We start from the raw sequence: 27,029 nt of genomic DNA on the forward strand, positions 1-27,029 counted from the left end.
AGCTATGGAACTGCAATTTTCTTTCTTGCCAATTTGCCAACCCCCCTCTCTTCCTCAGCTCCTTGCCGGGATATTTTTCCACAGACTTCAGTCATTGCTCGTTATCTTATATAAGTAGGCATTACTCAAATGTGAGGATTGGCAGGCTGTTTGGCCATATTGAGGGAGCAATGAGGGAGAAGGAAAGGGAGAAAAGAGAGAGAATCGATGCTGATCAGCATATTGTTCTCATTCATGTACATTTGTAGTAGGGGTTGCTGAAAAGCATCTGGGAGCTAGATCTCGAGTTACCGTTCCTTTAACTGGAGGAGATGAGGCTGGCACTGCTACTATTAACTACCTGGCTGATCAGAGCTAACTAACATTTAATGTTAATTTATTCATGCGCTATGAACTTGTAATCAGAGTTGCTGATAATATGAGCTTTATGGTTTCATGATGACCCATGCTAAAGAAACTAGATTTATTTAACCAATAAAATAATAACGTCATCTCTTAATGTTGCCCCTCAAAATTGTAGCATCTAAATAGGAATTTTTGCTATTTTTAACAAAAATATGTATTTTTGAAGTTCTTTATGAAAGCTACTCACCTGGAGCAGAAGTGTGAAGATTATTCCCAAATAATACAGACCAAGACAATAACAAAGGAGAAGATAAAAAACAAGATGAAGTAAGTGGAACTAAGTACATATAATTCAGTTTCATATGCCGACTACATGAACCAGTCAAGTATAATGTTACAGCCTTGGTTTTGGGTTTATTACACCATGATAAATAAGCACAGTCGGGCAATATGGGGCATAACTATGATTGGACAACAATGCTTTACCAAATATTTCTTTCCTTCTCAGTGTTAAGGACAACTCCTGTAAATAAACCTTTGCTCCCTTCAGATAGAGCGTGTGACTTTATACACACAATTTTTGGTTCCATAGTTATTGTCGAGGGTACCCAGAGAAACCTTTATTACTGTTACTAGGCCGCTGGATTGATAATAGAAATCTTGTCTTCAAACACTCTTTTCAAAAGCATTTGATTAAATCAATCGGTTGATGAGAATCATGATGAATCTGTGGATTCAGCAGGCCGTTGTCGAAATGACACAAGCCCTAGTCGATGAATCTGGAAGTTTAACCTGACGCTGAACCGGTCTCTTCTAATGTGGTCCATATCTTTTGGGGATCCTTTAGCTCTTCTGCTGATAATCCTGACGTGTTCAGCCTGCGCAGACCTTCATTCCCGATTGCTAGGTGAAATTTTATGGCTTGCTTGTCTGGTTCCGACCTATTGGAATCAAGAAATCATAGCTCTGCACGCTGTTTAAACATTCTGAATTTGGACAGTGGGTCAGCTATATCCCAATTCAGACTGGGGAATTTTGTGGACATTTTGACAATATCCCTTTGACCTTCCACCTTGATTTATTCAATTTATTCAGCAATTCCTGAAGCTACCCATCATAATCGCAATCTTCTCTGGCCCGATTTTTACGACGGCTTTGTTTTTATTTTGTTTTGTTTGGCTCTCCTTCACTGGCTACTGATCCAGCCGACACCCTGGTCATTCATCTTTCCTGATTGAGCTAACCCAGTGGTGCTGGTCCCCTCAATGCACTGTCCTACCCTCTGAACTGATAGCTATGCACTGCAATACCACCATGAGGGATCTGTCTGTTTACCAGCTCTTGACTTAAGCACTATACCAAGCTGTGCCTTCAAAGCTTGTGTGTGCAGTCACCCCGCAGCGATTTCAACACTGTCCGATGCTGTGAACTCATTGCAGTCTTACCAAAATGTCAAGGGTCATCTCATACCATGTAGCCTGATCTAAAGCTGTTCACAATGCCATACCTGTACCTAATCTTGCTGCCAGGCTGTTTTATCACTGCTGGACACCATGGCCAGGATTTTTCAGTCAGCATGTGGAGGCGGGCCCGACACACTAGCAGGTAAAAATGACGCATGATGATGTCGGGTGTGCGTCCCGACGTCATCGCGCTGTCTCGCGATGTTTCGTTCGGCAGACACGCGCTGGAGTCGGCTGCGCACTCGCCAATAACTGAGAGGCCTATTAAGGCCATTATCGAATTAATTAATGTCATTGTTTATGCTGCCCATCCAACCTTAAGGTTGGCGGGCAAGTGAAAAGGCCAAATGGCCTTTAGGTTTTTTTTTAGGAAACCTCATTCACGAGCGGGATGAGGTTTCCTAAAGCTTTTGGTAGTTAAATGAAAATTTCATATGAAAAATAAAAACATGTCCCATCGCATGTGACACAGTCTCAGGAGGGGACATGTCTCCTTAAATTTCTAATGTCTGTAAGAATGTTTTTACAAACCGCTTCAATCTCCCTGAGGCAGCTCCGTGCCTCGGACATTGAAGCGCTCTTTCGCACGCATGCACAAAAGAGCGCCAGCCCCAACTCTCCCTCCTCCCCCCTATCCGCACAGGTAGCACTGAGCGCTACTGCTCGCGTCTTACGCTGGGCGGGCCTTAATTGGCCCGCCCGCCTAAAATGGTGGTGCGGGACCGATCGCAGGCAGCAGTCGGCTCCACGACTGCCCCTGCCCGCTCCTGCCGAGCCCGCCGGACACGGGAAAAATTCAGGCCCATGTGTTTTTATAATGATATAAAGGCGCCAATCACTCATAAGGGATTGTGTAAAGGTGCGGTTGGCTCATTTATTTAAACTAGGCACATGAGAACAAATATACATGGACAGAAAGCTTGCAGGCATCAGCAGCAGATAACTGAGACTTAATCGCATGACACACTTACCTTATAGTGATGGCATGCTGCTATCCCTTAATGGCATATTACAATAGTGAACACTTGCTTTCATTTGTTATTTGTTTAAATCTTTAATTTTGACATTAGAAGTATTAGTTACAAATAAATGGCAAGTGTGGTGGCACGTGTAGGGTTACAGCATCCAGTTCATATGATGAATGATTTTTATTATTACGGCTCACTGCATCATATTGTTGTTATTCTTGATTGAAAGGTATGTGAAGTAAGCAGAAAATTGATAACAAATGTGATTCAATTTTTCCAAAGAGCCTAGCAGAGTTGAAGAAAAAGATCGAGGAGAAAGAAAGTCATTATAAAAGCTTTGCATCACGTAATGAACTACAGGAAAAACTAGAACACCTTAAGAATCAGATGGCCCGGACATTGGTAAACAATTTGAAATTTTATTCCTGTAATTCTTAGAAAAATGTCTCATACAATAAGGATTTATATGGTTGCAATTCTTTCATTTTTTCTTGTATAAATAACTGTAAAAAGATCATAAAATATTCAAAGGGAAGGACATTTTGAGGAATATTATCTTGCCCTCATATCAATGTCTCCATCTCCCCTCAATGCCACATGGGTGCACAGAGGTCTAGACAACGCAAGCACTGCACCTAGGAATCTTGTGATGCAAGTTTTGGTTTGGAGGTACCTTGGAGCCAGCATTCTAACATCTGTTCATTCTCCATCAGCCTTGGCTTCTAAGTCAGAAGATCATGGGTTCAAGCCCCACTCCAAAGACTTGAGCACGTAGTCTGGGCTGACATTTCAGTGCAGCGCTGCGCTAAAAGGGTCTTTCAGATGAGACTTTATATCAAAGGCCCCTGCCCTCTCAGTTGGATATATAAAGCCCCATGTCACTATTTTGAAGGAGACCAGGGGAGTTCATGCAGTGTCCTGCCTAATGTTTACACCTCAAACAACATCAATAAAACAAATTACTGTGTATGGTTTGTGGGACTTTGCTGTGTGAAAATTGGCTGCTCCTATTCCTAAGTTTCAAAAGTGCTTCATTGGCTGTGAAGTGCTTTGGGACATCCTGGGGTCATGAAAGGTGCTATATAAATATAAGCCCTTTCCTTTATCCTTTGGGAGAGCAGCCATGCCAATGACTTAGAGCAGGACATTGCCTCACACTACCTTAAAACTTTTTTTTTTAACCAAAGTTTGCATGCACCAGCACAGCGACAAACATTCTGAAGGATATGAGTTTGAGAAGGTGAATCACTGCACAGGTTGGGAGGAACATGTGGTGGCGGAAGAGGAGGAGTGGGAATCTGTTGCCTTGACAACCACATGGCTGCATGCAGTAAACTCCTGCATGTTGGGAAATGCAATAATGCGGAGACCTTGGCCATTGTGTCATTCTCCTGTTAAGGGAGATTTAATAGAGGTATTCAGAACTATGAGGAGTTTTGATTGAGTAAATAGGGAGAAACTGTTTCTTCTGGTAAGTGGGTTAGTAACTAGGGGCAGAATTCTCTTGTCGGCGAGCGGGGGTGGGACCTGCTCACTGATGCATAAAATGACGCGCGGTGACGTTGGGAGGGCGTCCCGACATCACCACGCATCATTTAGATTTTCAGTTTGGCCCGCCGAACTGTCAAAGGCCTATTATGGCCATTTAAATAGTAATTAATTCAATTAGCTGAGCTGCCCGTCCAACCTTAATGTTGCTGGGTAGGCGAAGAGCTCAGGTGGCCCTCGCATTTTTCATGAAACCTCATCCATGGGCGGGATGAGGTTTCATGAAGTGTTTTAAAATGTAATAAAAATTTTAACATTACTCCTTTGACATGTCCCAGCTCATGAGACAGTGTCACATGAGGGGACATGCTTTAAAAGTTTTTTTTTCCACCTTTATTTGAATTAACACATGTCAAACTAATCTCCCTGAGGCACCCTCTGTGCCCCAGGGAGATCTCTGCGCTCTTTCGTGTGCATCCGTGAAAGAGCGCAGGGAACGACTCAGGGAATCCCCCCCACCACCTGCACAGCACTTCCGGGCAGGCCTGCCCACGTAACATGGTGGAGCGTCCCCGATCAGGGGCGCCGATCGGGTTCACGCCCAACACCGCCCGCCCCTGCACAACAACGCCCCCCCCAGCCGTGGACAGGAGGAAAATTTTTCCCTAGAAGCCATGGTTGAAAAATAATTGGCAAAAGAACTGGAGGGCAAATGAGGAAAATAAAAGGAATTTTAAGATTTGGAACACACTACCTGAAAGAGCGGCGGAAACAAATTTCACAGGAACTTTCAAAAGGCAACTGGACATCTACTTGAAGAAGACTAATTGGCAGGTCATGGGGAAGAAAATCCTGTCAAGGAGGATTTATCAAAGAGCTAAGACAGGCACAATAGGCTGAATAGCAGGCAGTAGCCACAGAAATTGGAGACTGGTTGATTGCTTTACTGGGCAACTCGATTCAGTCCACAAGCCTAACCCTGAGCTTCTAATCATTTAAATTCTCCATCCGATCCCTGTCCTCGGCCACTGTTCTAAAGAAGCTCAATAGAAGCTCAAGGAATCATATTTCATCTTCCGATTAAGTACTTTACAGCTTTCTGGACTCAGCATTTAGTTCAACAATTTCAGGTCATGATCATTGCTCTCATTTTCTCAGCCAGCAGCTGCTGGTAATGATTCTGTCACTACCATTTATACCTCTTCCTGACCCGGCTTTTATTTCTTCACTTGTATCATTACCATCCCCTTTTGCCTTGCGCCAGCTTCCCTTTTGTCACATAGGGCCGAATTTTCGATCCTGAGTTGGGTACACAAAGTCAGGGTATTTCCTGATTCCACAAACCTGACTCAGGAGAAAATACACCAAACAACCAAATTTATGTTCTAGCGGTAAGTGCTTAATTGAAGTCACACCCAGTGACCCTAAAAGCAGTGCGTAGGCAGGCACAGGGGCTGCCAAGTGCAAAGGCAGACTGGTTAAAAGGCCCACCTCAGTACTTTGGGACCTGGTGTCAGTTATAATAAAACAGTAAAACAAAAACAGCCTTCTAGCCCTCACCCCCATCCACAAACTCTCCATGTCCCACCCATGCCCACTCATCCAACCTCATGTCCCCCACATCCCCATGCCCCCTCATACCCATGATGCCAACCTATGCCCCTCTACCCACCACACATAGCCCTTTATAGCCCCTATACCAAATTAGTGCTAACTCACTCATCTCCATGGCTCTTTGCAGCCCCTATGCCAATTTTATAACAACCCATGCCAGCCCACAACTCACCACTCATTCCCATGGCCCTTTATAGCCCTTATACCAATGTAGTGTCAACTCATGCCAACCCATGACTCCACCCACCAGCCTTTGCCCTTATACCCTCCTTACTTCAGCCAGTATCCACTATGGTCAGACCGCAGGAGCCATGCTGAGATGAAATAAAATAAGATTCTAAATATCTATTACAGACTTGACCATATTAAAAAAAAACACTCTCATTTGGTAAAAGCCCATTCAATATATTTACATTTCTTCAATGACTTAATCCCTTATAAAAACAAACATTTTTATTCATAGCCCAACATTAAATACAGTTAATCTCTTGAAAACCACTTGGAGCTGTCAATCAAACTGTGAATTTACAGGCCCCCTATTGTGATAATGATAGGTTGTAGAAGCAGTCAAGCAACACTAATGATAACCATCAGGTTTATGTCACTGAATCAGTGAAAGCAAGCATAGAGGTGCAGGAAGCGGTTAAGAAGGCAAATGATATGTTGACCTTCATTGTGAGAGGACTTGAGTACAGGAGCAAGGATGCCTTACTGCAGCTATTCAGGGCCTTGGTGAGACCACACCTGGAGTATTGTGTGCAGTTTTGGTCTCCTTACCTAATAAAGTATATACTTGCCATAGAGGGAGTGCAGCGAATGTTTACCAGACTGATTCCTGGGCTGGCAGGATTGTCATATGAGGAGAGATTGGGCCGACTAGGCCTGTATTCACTGGAGTTTAGAAGAATGAGGGGATCTCATTGAAACTATAAAATTCTGACAGGGCTGGGCAGACTGGATGTGGGAATTATGTTTCCTCTGGCTGGGGGATCTAGGACAAGGGGTCATAATCTCAGGCTATGGGATAGACCATTTAGGACTGAGATGAGGAGAAACATCTTCACTCAGTCAGTGGTGAACCTGTGGCAATCTCTATTACAGAAGGTTGTAGATGCCAAGTCACTGAATATATTTAAGAAGGAAAAAGATTTCTGGACTCTAAAGGGGTATGGGGAGGGAGCATGAGTATGACATTGAGATGGAGGATCAACTATGGTCATATTGAATGGTGGAGCAGGCTCGAAGAGCCGAATGACCTACTCCTGCTCCTATTTTCTATGTTTCTATGTATGAACGTACGAATTAGGAGCAGGAGTGGGCCACTCGGCCCCTCAAGCCTACTCCGCCAATCAATAAGATTATGGCTGATCTGAATGTAACCTCAACCCCACATTCCTGCCTACCCCCAATAACCTTTCATCCCCCTGTTAATCAAGAATCTATCTAGATCTGCCTTAAAAATATTCAAAGACCCTGCTTCCACTGCTTTTGAGGACGAGAGTTCCAAAGACTCACAAGTCTCAGAGAGAAAACGTTTCTCCTCAACTTTGTCTTAAATGAGTGACCCCTTATTTTTAAACCATGACCCCTAGTTCTAGATTCTCCCACAAGAGGAAACATCTTCTCCACATCCACCCTGTCAAGACCCCTCAGGATCTTAATGGTTTCAAATAAGTCGCCTCCTACTCTTCTAAATTCCAGTGGATACAAGCCTAACCTGTCCAGCCTTTCCTCATAAGACAACCTGCCCATTCCTGGTATTAGTCTAGTAAACCTTCTCTCAACTTCTACGAATGCATTTACATCTTTCCTTAAATAAGGAGACCAGTACTGTACACAATACTCCAGATGTGGTCTCGTCAATGCCCTGGACAACTGAAGCATAAGCTCCTTACTTTTGTAATCAATTTCCCTCACAATAAACGATAACATTCTATTAGCTTTCCTAATTACCTTCTGTACCTGTATTTTAGCCTTTTGTGATTCATGCACTAGGACACCCAGGTCCCTCTGAATCTCAGAGCTCTATGTTTCTATGTCAACAAACAGTGAAATTGCAAGCGCCTTGTTTTAAAATGCAGGCTGATATTTTTCAAATATTTCCAGCATCCGCAGTATATTGCTTTTGTTCTTAGTCGGTCTGCAAATGTAGCAGGCAACATAGTGCCAATTATTAGGCAACTCACTTTCGAGAGGCTGCATTCCTTTTAATTTTTAATGCATATACTAGCTGATGGCCTCTGGTGTTCCACATGATTATGAGGGTAATTTTAATGTAATTCATTTGGGCAGAAAACCCACAGCATTGGTTCAAATGCTGCTTTTGTTCCCCATCAAAGAAGTGTCTGTTAACTTTGATGGTGTATAAAATTGCTCAGGGTGTAAAGATAGCATTCCACCTCATCCTCTCAGTTTCCCAACTGTGCTGTACTACAGTCACACTGAGGATTCAGAAACCAATGCACACATTTTCTATATAAATGCCTCTCCCTTTCTGCTCTGCAGTTACAAGATGCATACAATTATTATACATGGGAACGTGACAAGCAGGATAAAGGAACTTAACCAGGAAGAGATGACTCATTTTAGGTTATAATTGGTCCCTGGAGTCAAAATCTATATTGGTTTATTATCTGCATCTCCTCTCTTTGTTATTGCAAGCAGACTGTGTAATAGCTGTTCATATCAAATTTCCTCCCTCACCCCTCCCCCATCGAAACTCTGGGCTCCCCATACTATGTAAATGTAGCTAACCATGAAAAAAATCAGGCACAACCAGGTAACTGGTTGTTCAGTGGATGCTTATAACACATCAGCAAAATAAGAACCAGTCAGAAAATGTACTTATTAAGAAATCTGAAAATGAACACACCATTATCTATTTACGAATTGCGAGCCCTCAGATTTGAAAATCTTTAACATGCAGCATGAAAGTTCTGTACAACATGGAAAATACATCCTGTAAAATTTAATTTGAAATTAACAAATTTGAAATCCTAGCTGAGATTACCCCTGGACAAGCCTGAACTTTACACAAAGAAACAGGTTTATAAATTCCATTAATACCTCTTCTCAATACTTTCTCTTTCATAAAACTACCTTGAACACAAATTATATCATCAGCCACCATCAATGATTGATCTGCCCCTGTATCTCTCAAAATTTTAATCTGTTTACTTATTTTGTGGGAGGAGTAAGGGAACACTACTCTCTTTGACATAAAACATCCGGACCCTCTGTTAGCTTGACTTCCTTCATCAGTAACCAAAGAAGAATTTTCTGGACTATCTTGAACCATACCTCCCTTTCCTGTATGTTCTGAGGGAACACTTTTTACCTGTACCACTGCTACAGTTTTAACAATCATTAACCATTCTGATGCAACCTTTCTTAAGGATTCCTTAGGTGTTCCTACTACTGCAATAGGTCTACCATTAATCTCCAGCAATCTGCCCTAACATGTCCCACTTTGTTACAATGCAAACACTTAGGCTTTTAAATCTCACTTCTACTGTTAGCACCTTCTTTTCTGGTCTGAGGAGGAAATCCCAACTATTCATTCTCTTCCCTGGCTACTTGCCTTCCTTTCACCTTCCCATCTTATATCCTTCTCGGATTTATTGGGATGGCAGAAAAAGGGTTTAGATTTATGGTCCAGTTCATAATTGTCAGCCATCTCTGCTGCCTGTCTAGTTGTTTTAACATTCTGACCCTCAACATGATCTGATCCTACTGATCCTCAACATTCTGATTCTCCATAACTACAAGAGGGAGAATCTTTGAATTCTTCCAAGAGAATTATTTCCCTAACAGCTTCATATGTTGTCTCTACCTTTAAAGCCCTTATCTAATGGTCAAAATTACTTTACTTTAGCCACTCAAATTCAACATAGGTCTGCCCAGGCTGTTTCCTTATATTCTCAAATTTCTGCCTGTATGCCTCAGGGACTAACTCATATGCATTCAGAATAGGCTTTCTTACTGCATCATAATCCACCGATACCTCTTCTGAAAGTGAAGCATAAACCTCATGAGCTCTACCTACCAACCTAAACTGTAAAAGTAATGTCCAGATTTCTTTTAGCCACTTTATTTTCTTAGCCACCTTCTCAAATGAAATAAAGAATGTCTCTACATCCCTTTCCTCAAACTTTGGGAGAGCTCGCACAAACTTAAACATCTCACCACTAGGTTTTGGGTTGAAGATTTTTTCATCCTCAGAATTTCCCTCAGCATCTGAGATCTCTTTTTTTAAGGTCCAACTTTTAAAGCTGGTATTCTCTTTCTCGTTCCTTCTCTCTTTCCTCCATTGCTGACATCATCCCCTGGAGGTCGAGCTTTCACATTTCCATTTCTCTTTGAATTACTCTCTCTTTTTCCTTTTCTTTCTCTTTTGCCTCTAGTCATTCCAATTCCAATTCTTTGTCTTCTCCTTTTTCTGCTCTTTTTCCTCCGATTCAAGTTTCACTACCTCCAGCTGTGACTCACTCCCTGAAGAAGGTGGTCTCTCTAGTATCCCTTCCAGTTTTAAATGCTGTGCTATTATCCCAACTATGTCTGCTTCTCTCGCCCCTTCGGATAATTCTAACTCCAGCTTACCTGCCAATTTAGCTTACACTTGGTTAATTTCTGTAAACTGGTCAGGATTACATTTCCCACCTGTAAAAAAGTCTTAGCAATGTTCATTGTCACTTCAAATTCCAACTTGTATGATATACCTCACAGCAACTCCAATTCCTATGTCCAGTACCTCTTACCTCCACATACTCTATAAGGATTCATAGATCCCACAAATGTTCAAGGATTTCCAATCCCAGACCAATTATTATCCATGTCCGATCACCCGCTTTCTGCATTCCAAATCCCACAAAAACCCCCACTTTGTTACGAGCGCAGCTGAGGTTACCCCTGGACAAGCTTGATCCCAGAGTAAAACCCAGCTTGATAGATCCTAACTTTTATTGTTTGTTTAGATACGTGGAGAGTAGCTACTGAACAGAGTCATAGGAGTCAGATTTGTAAGGATAACACAAGTTACAAAAGCCATCTAATACTCCCATGTCCACAGTAAGTACACAGTCCATGTACCAATAGGCACCCTGTGGTCAGACATGCCATGCATTGAAACCAAGTGACAGATGCTACCTCAACCAAATGCTATGGATCTTTCCTCAACTTCCGCCCAGATACTCGTCACACTGTAAGCCAACCAGTCTCACTGAATTCCGCCCTTCACATGAGGGTTTCCAATCTCAACTTTCCGAGATCTCACCTTGGAATCTTCTCCCAAACTGACGCTTTCTCTCAGACGCCTTTCGCAAGCATTCACCTCCAGGGTTTCGAACTCTCCTTCTGATGTTCCTCTCCCCTGGGTCACCACATGCATTCAAACTATTTTCCACACACTATCTCTCACAGACTCACCATCAACAGTACCATTGCCTCACATGCCCACAGCAAAGAGTTACAGACCTTCAGCCGTCTCTTTGGACCTGCTTGCCTCTTGCAAGCTGTTCTCACTTCAAATCTGCTTTCTGCAGCTTTTTTCTCTTTAAACCAGAAGCTTGGAGCCTTTCTCTCTGCCCCTCACTCTCAACTTCACTTAGCAGGACCTTTTCCAGGATCCTGTCCTTCCTTTGACTAGAAGGTCTTCTTTCCCCTGTTCCACTCTCCTGGATTTTGGTGTCTTTCTTCAGCTTGGGTCTGGCTATCTGTCTCTTCTAGGCTGCTCCTTCCTGCCAGCTATCTTCAAAACCTGCTGAACTCCAACAGCTTCAAAATCAAAACTACTGTTTCTAGCTTTTCTGTGTTTCTGTGGGACGGACCTGCCTCTCTGGACTTCTGTTGCTAGGCAACAGTCTAATTCTTCTAGTCTTGTTTGTTTACCTTAGCTTAAATCATAAAAACCTCATTAGAAATGCAGGCACCTTTTTAAAGTGAAACTAAAACTCAATTTGACCTTTCTTAACACACAGATACAGAAATACAAATCAAACTTAAACTTTAAAGCTAAAACTCATTCCTAACACCTAGAAATACCAATATAACTTGCTTAAATTATCTCTATTTCATAACACTTCAACCAGAAAATGAAGTAGGTTTATTCGTTTTGTACAGTAAGGTTATTGAGATCGAAAAGGACTTGGATTCAATAAAAGACTGTCTTAAAGGAGAGCAAAGGCACAGTATCAAATATAACCAGAACATAGAGGAATGGCAGGTGAGTTTGTATTTAATTGCCTAAATGTAGAGAAAACTTCCTGTTTTTATATATTTGTAGGGATGTCCATTTTAAGATAGCTGCTATATGCAGCCATAACCAATTTTCTACAGTTGTCGTTCAGAGTGTGTGGACGCATTTTCTTGAAATATTAAAGATAAGCATTTGCTTTTTTTTTGCCTTCTATAGGCCAAGGTGAATTATGTAGAATCAAAATTTAAAGCAGCTCAAGATCAATTGCAGAAAATTATAGGAGAGAATGAACAATTACTAAAAGAGCTTTTTGCTTTCAAGGAAGACGTTTAAAGAAAAAAAAGGAAGCGTGCAAAGAAAGTGAGGGTAGTATAATTAAGTGAAGTGAAATAAAATTGTATGCAAATACTATAAAACAAAGATATTGAGTAAAACAGTCCGCAGTGTGGTTGTGCATTAAGGTATTCAGGTGACAGTATACGGCATATCAGTTTCTCAGGTCTGCTACATTCGACCCATTCTAATATGTCAATTTCAGCATAATGTAGAGGTAGTGTTCCAAATTTGTAATTTTAATGGACGGAAAATCATAGGGACCATGTCCCAGGAGTGCAGAAGATGAATTTTACCTGCAGGTTTTCTGTAATGAATTGTAGGAATAGAAAGAAATACATGGAGGCCTTTCTTGTGGCTCGTTAGTGATGGCTTTGCGAATAAATTTTATTTAACTGTTCAAATATATGGAGGAACTATTTAATATTTATGCTTGGAGGAACATTGTAGTTGGAGGTGGTGACTGGGTCAGTAGATTAGAGATAAATTCCTATTACCATTAGGGGCAGAATTTTGCCCTATTGGATGGGGCTTGGCGAGGGCGGGTGGGAAGCTGCCAATTAAGGCCCACCCAGTATGAAACGTGAGGGTCAGCGCTCAGCGCTGCCTGTGTGGAGGGGGGGGGGTGCGCGGAGGAGGGTGAGCGTGAACTTCACGCATGCACGTGGGTCCTCACTTGAAAATCACCCCGAGGCGCAGAGCTGTCTCAGGGTGGTGAACAGTTTCCAAACTAAAGATGTTAAAAATATTGTATAACATGTCCCCTCATGTGCCTCTGTCACATGAGCAGGAACGTGTTCATAAATAAATTTTAAAATTTTTATTTGATGTTGGAAACCTCGTCCCGCCCATGGATGAGGTTTCCAAAAAAAAATGCAAAGGCCGCTTGGCCTTTTTGCCTGCACGCCAACCGTAAGGTTGGTCAGGCAGCGAAAAATTTATTTTAATTACTTCTTTAATGGCCTTAATAGGCACTTTAAATGTTGATAGGTGAGCTTCCGACTCCGGCGCGCACCTGGGGGCTGAAATATTGTGTGAGTGAGCGATGACGTTGGGACACTTGCCTGATGTCATCGCATGTCATTTTACGCTCGGTCGGGTCCGCACCCACCCGCCGAGCTAAAAGTTTAGCCCCGCAAGGAGGCCACCAACTTTTATGGTCAGCCTCCCAAGTAGCAGAGGGTTAGGTCAGATCAGACATGACCTTATTGAGGGGCCAAATGGCCTACTCCTGCTCCTAATTTGTATGTTCATATGTAATACCAAACCAATAGAAGCTTTTCTCCCAGAAGAGAAAGTGTAGGTACAGCTTTAGGTGCCCCATCTATAATTTCAAAGATTTATACATAAAATCCCGTAACCAATTTCTATACTCCCAATGTGTCAAACAAAATGTGTTGTGAGCATAACTGCAATACATTAATGAGGATCCCTCAAAAAGCCTGGGGTAGATGGGGAGTATATAAGCTTGTGGCACAAAATGCCCATGTGCCAGCAAAGCACTGCAAGTGCAATTTCAGCCCACAGGTGATTTTCACTGCAATGTGTTTCCATTCCTTTTCTTCATTTTTACTTTTAACCAGTGTAAGTCAAAGTTCAAAAGCTAACCTCACAGAGCCAAAGGAAGGAATTCGCAGTTTGCAAGAACAGCTGAAAGCACTAAAGGATCAGGAAGTCACAACCGTGAAGCAAATAGAAGACTATTACCATGCAATCAGCACCTTCAAAGATAAACAGGATAATCTAAGGTTAGTAGAGGTGAAGATTGGTAAAGACTGTCTAACAGTGGTTGTTAATATCAGGTTGATTTACCTGCACAAAATGCCAAAATCAAATCAACAAGAGCAATATAGTGAGTGAAAGTTCTTTAAAGAGCTGTAAAAGATTTACTATTAAACCGATTTTAGAAATTTTCACTGATTTGTAACAATTGATGGAAATATGTTTTAATCAATGTTAGATGACACTGCTGGTGTTGGAATAACAAGCATTGGCATTTATATTTGTGCTGGTGAGGAAGAAGAAAGCGCTTTAACTTTCACCGCAAAACAGGGATGTCAAAAATCCAAAGGCACACACACTAGTGTTTGAGTAACTCCCACTCTCTTTCTCACTAATGCGCTGATGTATATAAATCAACTGTGATTAAACAGTTATTTTTATTCTATGACACAGCCTTATCGAGCCAAGTTTATTATTCTAACATCAAACGAGCAGACTATTTAAGAAATAGATATTTCTCAGTAACTATCTATTCTCTGTTTGTTTATCCTATTTAAAATCTCCAGTTTGTGAATGTTTCCTGTCAACAAAAAAAAGGTCATGCTGTCAAACCTCCCCAATTATATATCCATATTTCGCATTCCATTTTGCTGTGTTAACTGTTGCAATTGCCATTGCAGACTGAGTGACTCTGGAGAGCAACTCTCTCAATTGTTTCTGGTAGTTCTATCGCCATCTTATTTTCTATCTGAAGATATGTAATTAGTTTTGAAGACTTTCACAAGGTCAAAGGTCTTTTTTAAATAACTTCTTATAAAATGCACATTATTTTAAATGAATTCTTCCATCGACTCTTGTGAGCAATGCTGTGGGAGATCTACTAGCATAATAAAAATCTTGCATAAAGTGTACACTTATTGCACATATTAACTTACATCCTATATCATGCATTTATAAAGGAAACTCTACATCACCATGCCACAGGGTAACGTATATCAGCTTTGGCTGTCACCCTTTGTTGGTAAACCAATCAAATCACTCAAATTGCTTTTGTTAAAACAATCTCATATTTTTAATAACTGAAATATCTGATATCTAAAATAAGCCTGAATTTAGAGTTGATATTTTTGCCCAGTCCAGTGACTTGGATTAGCTGAAGGCAAATCCTGCAGCCTGAGTGTATGCGGGACCCATCAGTAATACATAGCTAGCCAAATGATGCAATGCTTCCCTCTCAGTCCTAAAGAAAATCAATTTGGTTGTCTTTCAAAATTATTTGAAGAAAAGCCAGATAGCTTTATTCTGTAAAAAAATTATATTGTGTGTTTTTCTTAAAGCAGCGAGGTTTTGTGAGATTAAGCAAAAAAAAACTTGATCCATGTACTGATTGTTGCTTTAGTTGACGTTGAAAAGATCTCTTTATGTTACTAAAATCAACATCACAGAATCACAGAATTGTTATGGCGCAGAAGGAGGCCATTTGGCCCATCGTGTCTACACCGGCTCTCCGAATGAGCATTATGACTCAGTGCCATTCTCCTGCCCTTTCCCTGTAACCCTGCACATTGTTTCTATTCAAATAATTATCCAAAGCCCTCTTGAATGGCTCGATTGAACCTGCCTCCACCACACTCTCAGGCAGTGCATTCCAGACCCAAACTACTCGCTGTGTGAAAAAGCTTTTCTCACATTGCATTTGCTTCTTTTGCAAATCACTTTAAATCTGTGCTCTCTCGTTCTTGATCCTTTTACAAGCGGGAACAATTTCTCCCTCGTTACTCTGTCCAACCCCTTCATGGTTTTGAACACCTCTATTTAATCTCTCTTAGCCTTCTCCTCTCCAAGGAGAACAATCCCAACTGTTCTTCTTGAATATGCCTTCATACCTGAAGCTTCTCATCCCTGGAAACATTTTTGTAAATCTCTTCTGCACTCTCTCCAATGCTTTCACATCCTTCCTAAAGTGTGGCTCCCAGAACTGCACACAATACTCCAGCTGGGGCCTAACCAGTGTCCTATCTAAGCCGAGCATAACCTCCCTGCTCTTGTACTCTATGCCCCTATCAATAAAGCCCAGGATACTGTATGCTTTATTAACTGCTCTCTCCACCTGTCCTGCCACCTTCAATGATCTATGCACATATATATCCAGGTCCCTCTGCTCCTGCACCCCCACAAGAATTGTACCCCTTATTTTACATTGTCTCTCCATGTTCTTCCTACCAAAATGCATCACCTCAAGCTTCTTTGCATTGAACTTCGTCTGCCATCTATCTGCCCACTCCACCAACTTGTATATGTCCTTTTGAAGTTCTACACTGTCCTCCTCACAGTTTACAATGCTTCCAAGTTTTGTATCATCCACAAGCTTTGAAATATCCCCTGCACATCAAGACCTAGAACATTAATATATTTCAGGAAAAGCAACGGTCCCAATATGTTCCCTGGGGAACTTCACTACAAACCTTCCTCCAGCCCGAAAAACATCCATTAAGCTTTACTCGCTGTTTCCTAATTTTAGCCAAGTTTGTATCCATGTTGCTAATGCCCCTTTTATTCCATGAGCAATAACTTTTCTCACAAGTCTGTTGTGCAGCGATGTATCGAGTACCTTTTGGAAGTGTATTCTCACCTGTCAATATTCCATGTGAGATTTCCCGATAAGCTGTGTCCACCTCCTGTTACATTTGTAACTGCCTGTGATATCTGTAGGTATCACAGTTTTGAGGTACATAAGGGCTGAAACTCCATGCAATTCCCTATTAAGAGTGCATGAGGTTGGGATCTACCTGCAGTTCCATGCTCTGGCCACTGGGTGCATCCTCTGCATCAGACAACGTACTGAAGGCGAGTGCCAGGTGAGGTCTTTGAGTGGAATAATCCCAGATTTGCACTAAGTGCAGCAGTGGGTGTGAAAAAAGATGTTTTACCTGCCAGCCACAATGGCAGATTTTTGTGCCATAACCATCCCTTTCCTGCTAAGTAGTATGTCATAAATGATCAACTGTCCTTTTTTACTAACAGGCAGCTTGATGTTCATTCTTGATCTTGCGCAGCTTAGAATTATCAGAAAGCAAAGCATGATTTTCTTTAAAAAAATTAAAAAAATAAAGTTCAGGATGAAGATGATTAGGTTTTAAGTTACAGCCCAAAAGGAACATGAGAGAAGCAGATTGGTTGCTGACATACAGCAGGTTGTGGATGGAGAAGGTAAATGTGGTCTGATTATAGCCAAGCCCTGCATTTTCAATGCACAATCTTCAAGCTTGCTCATCTTCACTGCTCCAGTGAAGACATGGCTCCAAAAGCCAAGAAGAGTGCAGCCTCCGATTCAGCGATGCGCCCCTGGGACACCTTTTGAACGCTGTGGAGGCCCGCCACGAAATCTTCTACCCCAGCTCTGGTGGCAGGACGCCCATCAGTCTCAACATTCCGGCTTGGGAGGTGGTGGCAGAGGTGGTCAGTGCCAATGCTGCACACGAGGTCAGCCATCCAGTGCAGAAAATGGATGAATGGCCTCATCCATGCTGCTAGGGTAAGTCAGCCATCTCATCACTCTCAACTCACACACTCACAAGGCCATCACACAATCACAGGCATCTCACTCATTGGCAGCTCAAGGGACATCACCCCTCACTCTCACACACACCCCCCACATCTCCATCTGGCCTCAACTCCTCTGGAGACTGCCTCCTCATCCCGTACACAGCTCCAGTCAGCACACACACACACACACGCGCCTGGCATCCTTTTCATTTGGCCTGGCATGTGCCTTGCTCACACTCTTTGAATCTGTCTTTATGCAGGACAAGATCACACACAACCAACGGGAGAGGTCCCAGACCGGGGGCTGTGGGGGGTGGTGCTGGAATGCTGGACATCCAGGTCTCGGCCCTCCAGAGGACGCCTGCCAAGCTCATCACAGACAGGGTGTAGCAGTCAGCAGGCTGCCTCCACCTCTACCTCCACCGCAGAAGTCAGGGGAGCACCAAAATGTATTGGCAGGGTCAGGAAGGTTAAGAAGATGTAGTTGCACAGCTTGGACATGGGTGGTAATCACTTGTACATAATGGTCAGTATTGTAAATAAACTCCAAAGAATGTTTCCTTGCCTATGGCTCCTTGTTCTGATCAGCAGTGTTCGTGTCACTCAGATGTGAAACCTTGGTTCCTGCACAAGATAAAGGCAGGTGTCTCAGTCCAGGGCCTCTTCCATCTGCAGTGTGTAACCAGAGCAAAGTAATGGTCCAGCTTCACACTCACTGGACACATTACTATGTCATCACATCACCTGCACATCAATGGTGCTGGTCATTGCTGCCAGAATGTCGTGGGCAGGAACCACAGGGTTCCGTCATTCTCTGTGTGCTCTCAGCACCTTTGAGGTGGGGATGCCCCCACCCACCCTCCATCTCTTCGGCATCTGTGTCCGGTGGGTGATGGTGTGCTTCTGAAGGGCGCAGGGGCTGAAGGCTGCCAAAGGATCAGGAACATTTAAAGTTTCACAGCTGCGTCTCCATGATATGACCCTGATCAGAGGGAGCAAGCGAGTTGCCCTCAGCCACAAAGGAGTCACACAATCACAGAGGGGGAGGTGATGGCGTAGTGGTATTGTCACTGGACTAATAATCCAGAGACCCAGGGTTATGCTCCGGGGGCCTGGGTTCGAATCTCACCACGGCAGATGGTGGAATGTGAATTCAATAAAAAAATCTGGAATTAAAAGTCTGGTGATGACCATGAAACCATTGTTGATTGTTGTAAAAACCCATCGGGTTCACTAATTAGGGAAGGGGGATCTGTTGTCCTTGCCTGGGACTCCAAACCATTGACTCTTAAATGCCATCTGAAATATGGCCTAGCAAGTCATTCAGCAGTAACAAACTGCGACAAAGTCACAAACAAAAAAGGAATGAAACTGGATGGACCACCTGGCATTGACCTAGGCAGCAGAAATGACAACAGCAATCGCAAACCTGACGAACCTGCAAAGTCCTCCTTACTAACATCTGGGGGCTAGTGCCAAAATTGGGAGAGCTGTCTCAGTCTAGTCAAGCAACAGCCTAACATAGTCATACTCACAGAATCATACCTTATAAATAATACAGATTTCCAGACTCCACACATCCCTGGGTATGTCCTGACCCAGCAGAGGTGGCGGCACAGTGGTATACAGTTGGGAGGGAGTTGCCCTGGGAGTCCTCAACATCAGTTCCTGACCCCATGAAGTCTCATGGCATCAGGCCAAACATGGGAAAGGAAACCTCCTGCTGATTGACTCGTACTGCCCTCGCTCATGGAGAGCTCCTCCATCTGAACTTCACTTGGAAGAAGCACTGAGGGTGGCAAGGACACAGAATGTACTCTGGGTGGGGTACTTCAATGTCCATCACCAAGAGTGTCTCAGTAGCACCATTAAATGACATAGCTGTTAGACTGGGTCTGCGGCAGGTGGTGAGAGAACCAACAAGAGGGAAAAACATACTTGACCTTGCCACAGATGCATCTGTCCATGACAGTATCGGTAGGAGTGACCACTGCATAGTCCTTGTGGAGATGAAGTCCTGCCTTCACATTGAGGATCATGTTGTGTGGCACTACCACCGTGCTAAATGTGATAGGTTTAGAACAGATTTAGCAACTCAACACTGGGCATCCATAAGGCGCTGTGGACCATCAGCAGCAGCAGAATTGTACTCGAACACAATCTGTAACCTCATGGCCTGGCATATCCCCCACTCTACCGTTACCATCAAGCCAGGGGATCAACCCTGGTTCAATGAAGAGTGCAGGAGGGCATGCCAGAAGCAGCACCAGGCGTACCTAAAAATGAGCTGTCAACCAGGTGAAGCTATAACACAGGACTACTTGCATACCAAACAGCATGAGCAGCAAGTGATAGACAGAGCTAAGCGATCCCACAACCAACGGATCAGATCTAAGCTCTGCAGTCCTGCCACATCCAGTCGGGAATGGTGGTGGACAATTAAACAACTCGCTGGAGGAGGAGGCTCCACAAATATCCCCATCCTCAATGATGAGGGAGCCCAGTACAACAGTGCAAGAGATAAGGCTGAAGCTTTCACATCAATCTTCAGCCAGAAGTGTCAAGTGGATGATCCATCTCGGCCACCTCTGGAGGTCCCCAGCATCACAGATGCCAGTCTTCAGCCAATTCGATTCACTCCACATGATATCAAGAAACGGCTGAAGGCACTGGATAGCAAAGGCTATGGGCACTGATAATATTCCAGCAATAGTACTGAAGATTTGTGCTCCAGAACTTGCCATGCCTCTAGCCAAGCTGTTCCAGTACAGCTACAACACTGGCACCTACCCGGCTATGTGGAAAAACAGGACAAATCCTACCTGGCCAATTACCGCCCCATTAGTCTACTCTCGAACATCAGTAAAGTAATTGAAGGGGTCATCAACAGTGCTATCAAGCAGCACTTGCTTAGCAATAACCAGCTCACTGATGCCCAGTTTGGGTTCCACCAGGGCCACTCAGCTCCTAACCTCATTACAGCCTTAGTTCAAATATGGACAAAAGAGCTGAGCTCTTGAGGTGTGGTGAGAGTGACTGTCCTTGACATCAAGGCAGCTTTTGACCGAGTGTGGCATCAAAGGGCCCTAGCAAAATTGGAGCCAATGGGAATCAGGGGGAAAACTCTCCGCTGGGTGGGAGTCATACCTAGCACAAAGGAAGATGGTTGTGGTTGTTGGAGGTCAATCATCTCAGGTCCAGGACATCACTGCAGGAGTTCCTGAGGGTAGTGTCCTAGGCCCAACCATCTTCAGCTGCTTCATCAATGAACTTCCTTCCATTGTCAGGTCAGAAGTGAGGATGTTTGCTGATGATTGCATAATGTTCAGCACTGTTCATGACTCCTCAGGTACTGAAACAGTCCATGTCCAAATGCAGCAAGACCTGGACAATACCCAGACTTGGGCTGACAAGTGGCAAGTAACATTTGCGCCACACAAGTGTCAGGCAATGACCATTTCCAACAAGAGAGAATCCAACTATCGCTCCTAGATTTTAATTGGCGTTACCACCACTGAATCCCCCTCCATCAACATCCTGACGGTTACCATTGACCAGAAACTGAACTGGACTAGCTATATAAATACTGTGGCTACAAGAGCAGGAAGTGGTGGTCATGGGTTTGGAAAGTGCTGCCTAAGAAGCCTTGGTGAATTCCTGCAGTGCATCTTGTAGATGGTACACACTGCTGCTACTGTGCGTTGGTGGTGATGGGAGTGAATGTTTGTGGATGTTGTGCCAATCAAGCGGGTCAGAGGCTAGGAATCATGTGGTGAGTAATTCACCTCCTGACTCCCCAAAGCCTGTCCACCATCTGCAAGGCACAAACCAGACGTGTGGTGACATACTCTCCACTTGCCTGGATGAGTGCAGCTCCCACAACACTCAAGAAACTGAACACCGTCCAGGACAAAGCAGCCCGCTTGATTGGCACCACATCCACAAACATTCACTCCCTCCACCACCGACGCACAGTAGCAGCAGTGTGTACCATCTACAAGATACACTGCAGGAATTCACCAAGGCTCCTTCGACAGCACCTTCCAAATGCACAACCACTACCATCTAGGACAAGGGCAGCAGATAGATGGGAAGACCACCACCTGGAGGTTCCCCTCCAAGTCATTCATCATCCTGACTTGGAAATATATCACCGTTTCTTCACTGTCGATGGGTCAAAATCCTGGAACTCCCTCCCTAACAGTACTGTGGGTGTGCTTACACCACATTGACTGCAGCAGTTCAAGAAGGCAGCTCATCACCACCTTCTCAAGGGCAACTAGGGATGGGCAATAAATGCTAGCCCAGCCAGTGAAGCCCACATCCCGTGAATGAATAAAATAAAAACATTGACAGAGGCTATGTGAAAATCTATGGAGTATCTTCACTGCATGTTGTCATCATCCTCCTGGAATCTGAAGACTATTATGACCTCCGCTGGGTCAGCATGACATGAGACTGAGCACTGAGGGTACGTGTGCTGAATCAGGCACACAGGAGTCAAACATTCACAGATGCAAGGTGAGGATGTCAAGACTGTCCTCACTGCATCTCGTTGTCACCCTCCACAAATCTTGCAGCTATGAGGGCCTCCTGAACGCCCCTGCCTCATCTGGCCAGTGTGGTGGCCTCATCGCAGGCATCGTCGACTTCGAGGACCTCATCACCCTCACCCCCACCGACGTCCTCCTCATCGGAGGAGACATGCAGCTCTCCCATCTCCTCCTCAGCCAGCTCCTCCCCCCGTTGCAGCGCCAGGTTGCGTAGTGTGCAGCAAGCGACGATGATGCACAACACCCCCGGTGCGCTGTATTGCAGTGAACCACCAGATCTGTCAAGGCACTGGAACCTCATTTTTAATATGACTATTGTTTGCTCCACCAAAGTCCAGGTTGCAGCAAGAGCCTCTTTACATTGCAGCTCTGCTGCAGTCTGAGGCTGCCACACGGGTGTCATCAGCCACATCCTCTGTGGGTAACCGTTGTCTCCGAGGAGCCATCCCTGCAGCCTCTGTGGACCCTGGAAGATGTCAGGGACCTGAGACCAGCTAAGGATGTAGGAGTTGTGTCCGCTCCCTGGGAATAGTGTGCAGACCTGCAGGATGTGATTGTGGTGGTCGCAGACCAGCTGAACATTCAGCCAGTGGAAGCCCTTGTGGTTGACGCAGTTGACTGGTTGTCACCATGGAGATCTAAGCACCACTTGAGGGCAGTTAATGGCACCCTGCACCTGTGGGAAACCAGAGATTTCTGCAAATCCTAGTGCTCTTGCTTCCTGGATTGACTGATCCTGGTTGAAATGCTCAAAGCTCTGCGCCTTTGTGAAGATGGCGTCCATGACCTCCTGGATACATTTGTAAATGGAAGCTTTCGAGATCTCACACAGGTCACCTGTGGAGCCCTAAAAGGAGCCACTGGCGTTAAGATTGAGCATCATGGTACCTTCACGGCCACAAGCAGTAGATGCCCTCCATGACCCCATGATGCCAAGTCCTGCAACAGGTGGCATATGTGAGCAACCAGTTCCCTAGACATGTGCAGTCTTTGGCGGCAATAATCCTCAGTCACCTGCAGAAATGACAAGTACCATCGAAAAACCCTGGGTCCAGCGAGACACCTACAAGCGATGTCTCGCTGTGGATCTTCAGCTGTGTGCAAAGGAGGCCCTGCAGCATCTTCATCTTCAGGGTGGTGCTCCTCCCATTGGTGAGCCAGGCACCTCTGTTGCACACTTCTCCTTCTCTTCTCCTTCCAAGCCATGAGGCATACCGCTAGATCACCATGCTCCATGATCCTGATGTTCTCCTCCTGCAGGATCAAAGAGAGAGACTTGTGGGTTAGCATATTTGTCCTAAGGGCCTCTCTTGGTTAAGTCTCAAGGTTCCTTCACGCATGCTGGAGAGAACATAAGAACGTAAGAACTAGAAACAAGAGTAGACCATTCAGCCCCTCGAGCCTTCTCCATCCTTTAATAAGATCATGGCTGATCCTCTTGTGTTTCGATTTCCACATTCCCATCTAACCCTGATAACCTTTGATTCCCTTGTCTAACAAAAATCTATCTACCTCCGCCTTAAAAATATTCAATGGCCCCACATCCACCGCCTTCTGAGGCAGAGAGTTCCAAAGTCGCACAACCCTCAGAGAAAAAAATCCTCCTCAACTCTGGCAACCTCAAAATGGTGACCCCTAATTTTAAAACAGTGCCCCCTATTCTGGACTCACCTATAAGAGGAGATATCCTTTCGACATCCACCTTGTCAAGGCCGTTCAGGATCTTGTATACTTCAATCAAATCAGCCCTCTGTCTTCTAAACTCCAGTGGAAACAAGCCCAGTCTGTACAACCTTTCCTCATAAGACAACCTAGTCATTCCAGGTATCAACCTAGTAAACCTCCTTTGAACTGCATCCAGTGCTTTTACATCCTTCCTTAAATAAGGAGACCAAAACTGCACACAGTATTCGAGGTGCAGTCTCACCAGTGCCCTGTATAACTGAAGCATAACATCCTTACTTTTATGTTCAATCCCTCTCATAATAAAGGATAGCATTCCATTAGCCTTCTTACTTACTTGCTGTATTTGCATACTAACTTTTTATGACTCGTACTAGAACACCTAGATCCCTCTGCACCTCAGAATTATGCAGCTGTTCTCCATTTAAGTAATGCTTTGCTTTTTTGTTCTCCCTGCCAAAGTGAACAACTTCACATTTTCCTACATTAAACTCCATTTGCCAGATCTTTGCCCATTCACTCAACCTATCTATATCCATGTGCAGCCTCCTCATATCCTCTTCGCAACATACTTTCCTACCTATCTTTGTGTCATCTGAAAATTTAGCTACCATGTCTTCACTCCCCTCATCCAAGTCATTGATGTAAATCATAAAAAGTACAGACCCTGTGGGATTCACTCGTCGCATCCTGCCAATCAAAAAAAGACTCATTTATGCATACTCCCTGCTTCCTACCAGCCAGCCAATCTTCTATCCATGCTAATATGTTACCCACTACACCATGCACTTTTATTTTCCATAATAATCTTTGATGTGGCACCTTATCAAATGCCTTCTGGAAATCCAAGTACAGTATGTCTACAGGGTCCCCTTTATGTTATTCCCTCAAAAAACTCCAGTAAATTGGTTAAACATGATCTTCCTACCACAAGACCAGGTTGACTCTTCCCAATTGACTTGAGCCCTCCTAAGTGCCCACTTTTAATCTCCTTAATGATTGATTCTAATAGCTTCCCCACGACAGACGTCAAGCCAACTGGCCTATAGTTTCCTGTTTTCTGCCTCTCTCCCTTCTTGAATAGAAGGGTTGTATTTGCTACTTTCCAATCTGATGGAACCTTTCCAGAACCTTGGGAATTTTGGAAAATTAACACTAGCACATCGACTACCTCATTAGCCATCTCTTTTGAAACCCTAGGATGTAGCCCATCAGGACCCGGAGACTTGCCAGCCTGCAGCTATATCAATTTGCTCAGTATCATTTCCCTAGTGATTTCAATTTCACCAAGTTCCTTTCTCCTGTTCACCTCCTGATTTGCAGCTATTACTGGAATGTTTTTTATCCTCTATAGTGAACACAGGAGCAAAATATTTGTTAATTTCTTCTGCTATTTCCTTATTATCTACTATTAACTTCCCACTGTCACTCTCTAGAAGACCAACACTCACTTTACTTACTCTTTTCCTTTTTAAATACCTTTAAAAATTCTTGCTATCTGTTTTTACATTTCTAGCTAGCTTCCTATCATACTCTAATTTCTTTCTCCTGATTAACCTTTCAGTCATTCTATGCCGTTCTTTATATTCTGTCCAATCATCTGTCCTGCCACTCATCTTTGCGGAGTTGTATGCTTTTTCCTTAAGTTTGATGCTTTCCTTAACATCCCTAGTTAACCACGGATGGGGGTCCTCTCCTTAGAATTTTCCCTTATAGTAGGAATGTACTTATTCTGAATACTCTGAAACCCCTTAAATGTCTGCCACTACTTCTCTATTAATCTATCCTCTAGCCTAGTTTCCCAGTTCACTTCAGCTAGCTCAGCTTTCATCCCCACATAGTTGCCTTTATTTAAGTTTAAGATACTAGAGTGCTGCCCCCAACTTGGATGGCCAGTGTGTAGGGGGCTTCATGGCTGTCCGAAACCCCACCCATCTCCGTCCCACTCCACATGACCAATTGGCGACAGCTTTGCCCACTGGACTGCATGCTGTGCTCTCAGCTCAGAGCAGTCATTCTCCTAACCCACACTGCAAGGCTGCACTGTTAGCTTGAACCATGAGGGATACTGGTCCGAACCTTAATAAAGACATTGCAAGGGGCTGTGAGCTCCTCTACTGGTGGGTGCGCCATGGCCACCTTTCGCAAGGGGATTGTACCAACTTGCCCAGTTGGCCAATTGCTCTGCTGCCCCCTAAAACACACATTAATTTGTAGTCTGTGCCCAAGTGTGAAAAGTTCTGAAGCATTTGGTAGCACATTCATGCTTTTGGCCAGAAATTTCCCCCCGTTGGTGGCGGGGGGGGGTTGTGCGGGGGCGGGCAGGAGCGAATGCGAACCCGATCGGCGCCCCCGATAGGGTCCGCACCGCCATTTTACGTGGGTGGGCCAATTAAGGCCCACCCATCGTGATGCGTGCCCGGAAGTGCTCCCTGTGCAGGTGGTGGTGGGGGGGGATTCCCTGACTGGTTCCCTGCGCTCTTTCACGCATGCGCACGAGAGAGCGCAGTGATCTCCCTGAGGCCGACTTGGCTGTGCGCCCGCCGAGCTGAATATCTGAATGACGCGCGGTGATGTTGGGACGCCCGCCCGGCATCACCGCATGTCATTTTACGTGTTGGCGAGCGAGCTCTGTGAGCGAGCTCACCGACGGGAAAATGCTGCCCTTTGTGTTACTTGAGTGGGCAGAAAAGCTTCAGAGGCCCGACTCCAAGCACGGCAATGGAGCTGCTGCTGAGCAGCCTCAGCTGCAGAAGAATGCTCACTTTTGACAAGATTTTCCAAGAGCATGGCCGCTTCCCTCACCCTCCTCCCCCTGTGTCATGGGCTTGTGTACTTACATCAGTCTGTGCTGCCTCACCACCCCCCCAACCCAGTCCCACCCGCACTGGAGCCCTTGTTCCAGCACTGCACTGAATGCCTGTGCATCCCCGAATACGCGATGCCTCTTCCTTGATGCTCTATGGGCGATCCTCGTGAGCGTTGCACGAAGTTGTGTGTACTCATCTCCGGTGTTCCCCTTGAAGTTCAGCTCGCCAGATGCACGCCTTTTAAATGCAGTTGTAAATCATGCTATTCTGAAGTCACGCTGACGTGGGAGGTAAATTTGACGTTGGGGATT

The 27,029-nt window shown here is 44.4% G+C and overlaps 1 pseudogene; it reads left to right on the top strand.

The window, feature by feature from the left end:
* Positions 1–577: 577 nt before the first annotated feature.
* Positions 578–27,029, top strand: part of LOC144680437 (structural maintenance of chromosomes protein 6-like) — an 85,535-nt pseudogene continuing 59,083 nt past the window's right edge.

The sequence above is a fragment of the Cetorhinus maximus genome, chromosome 5 (genome assembly GCF_964194155.1).
Source record: "Cetorhinus maximus chromosome 5, sCetMax3.hap1.1, whole genome shotgun sequence".
Taxonomy (NCBI): Eukaryota; Metazoa; Chordata; class Chondrichthyes; order Lamniformes; family Cetorhinidae; genus Cetorhinus; species Cetorhinus maximus.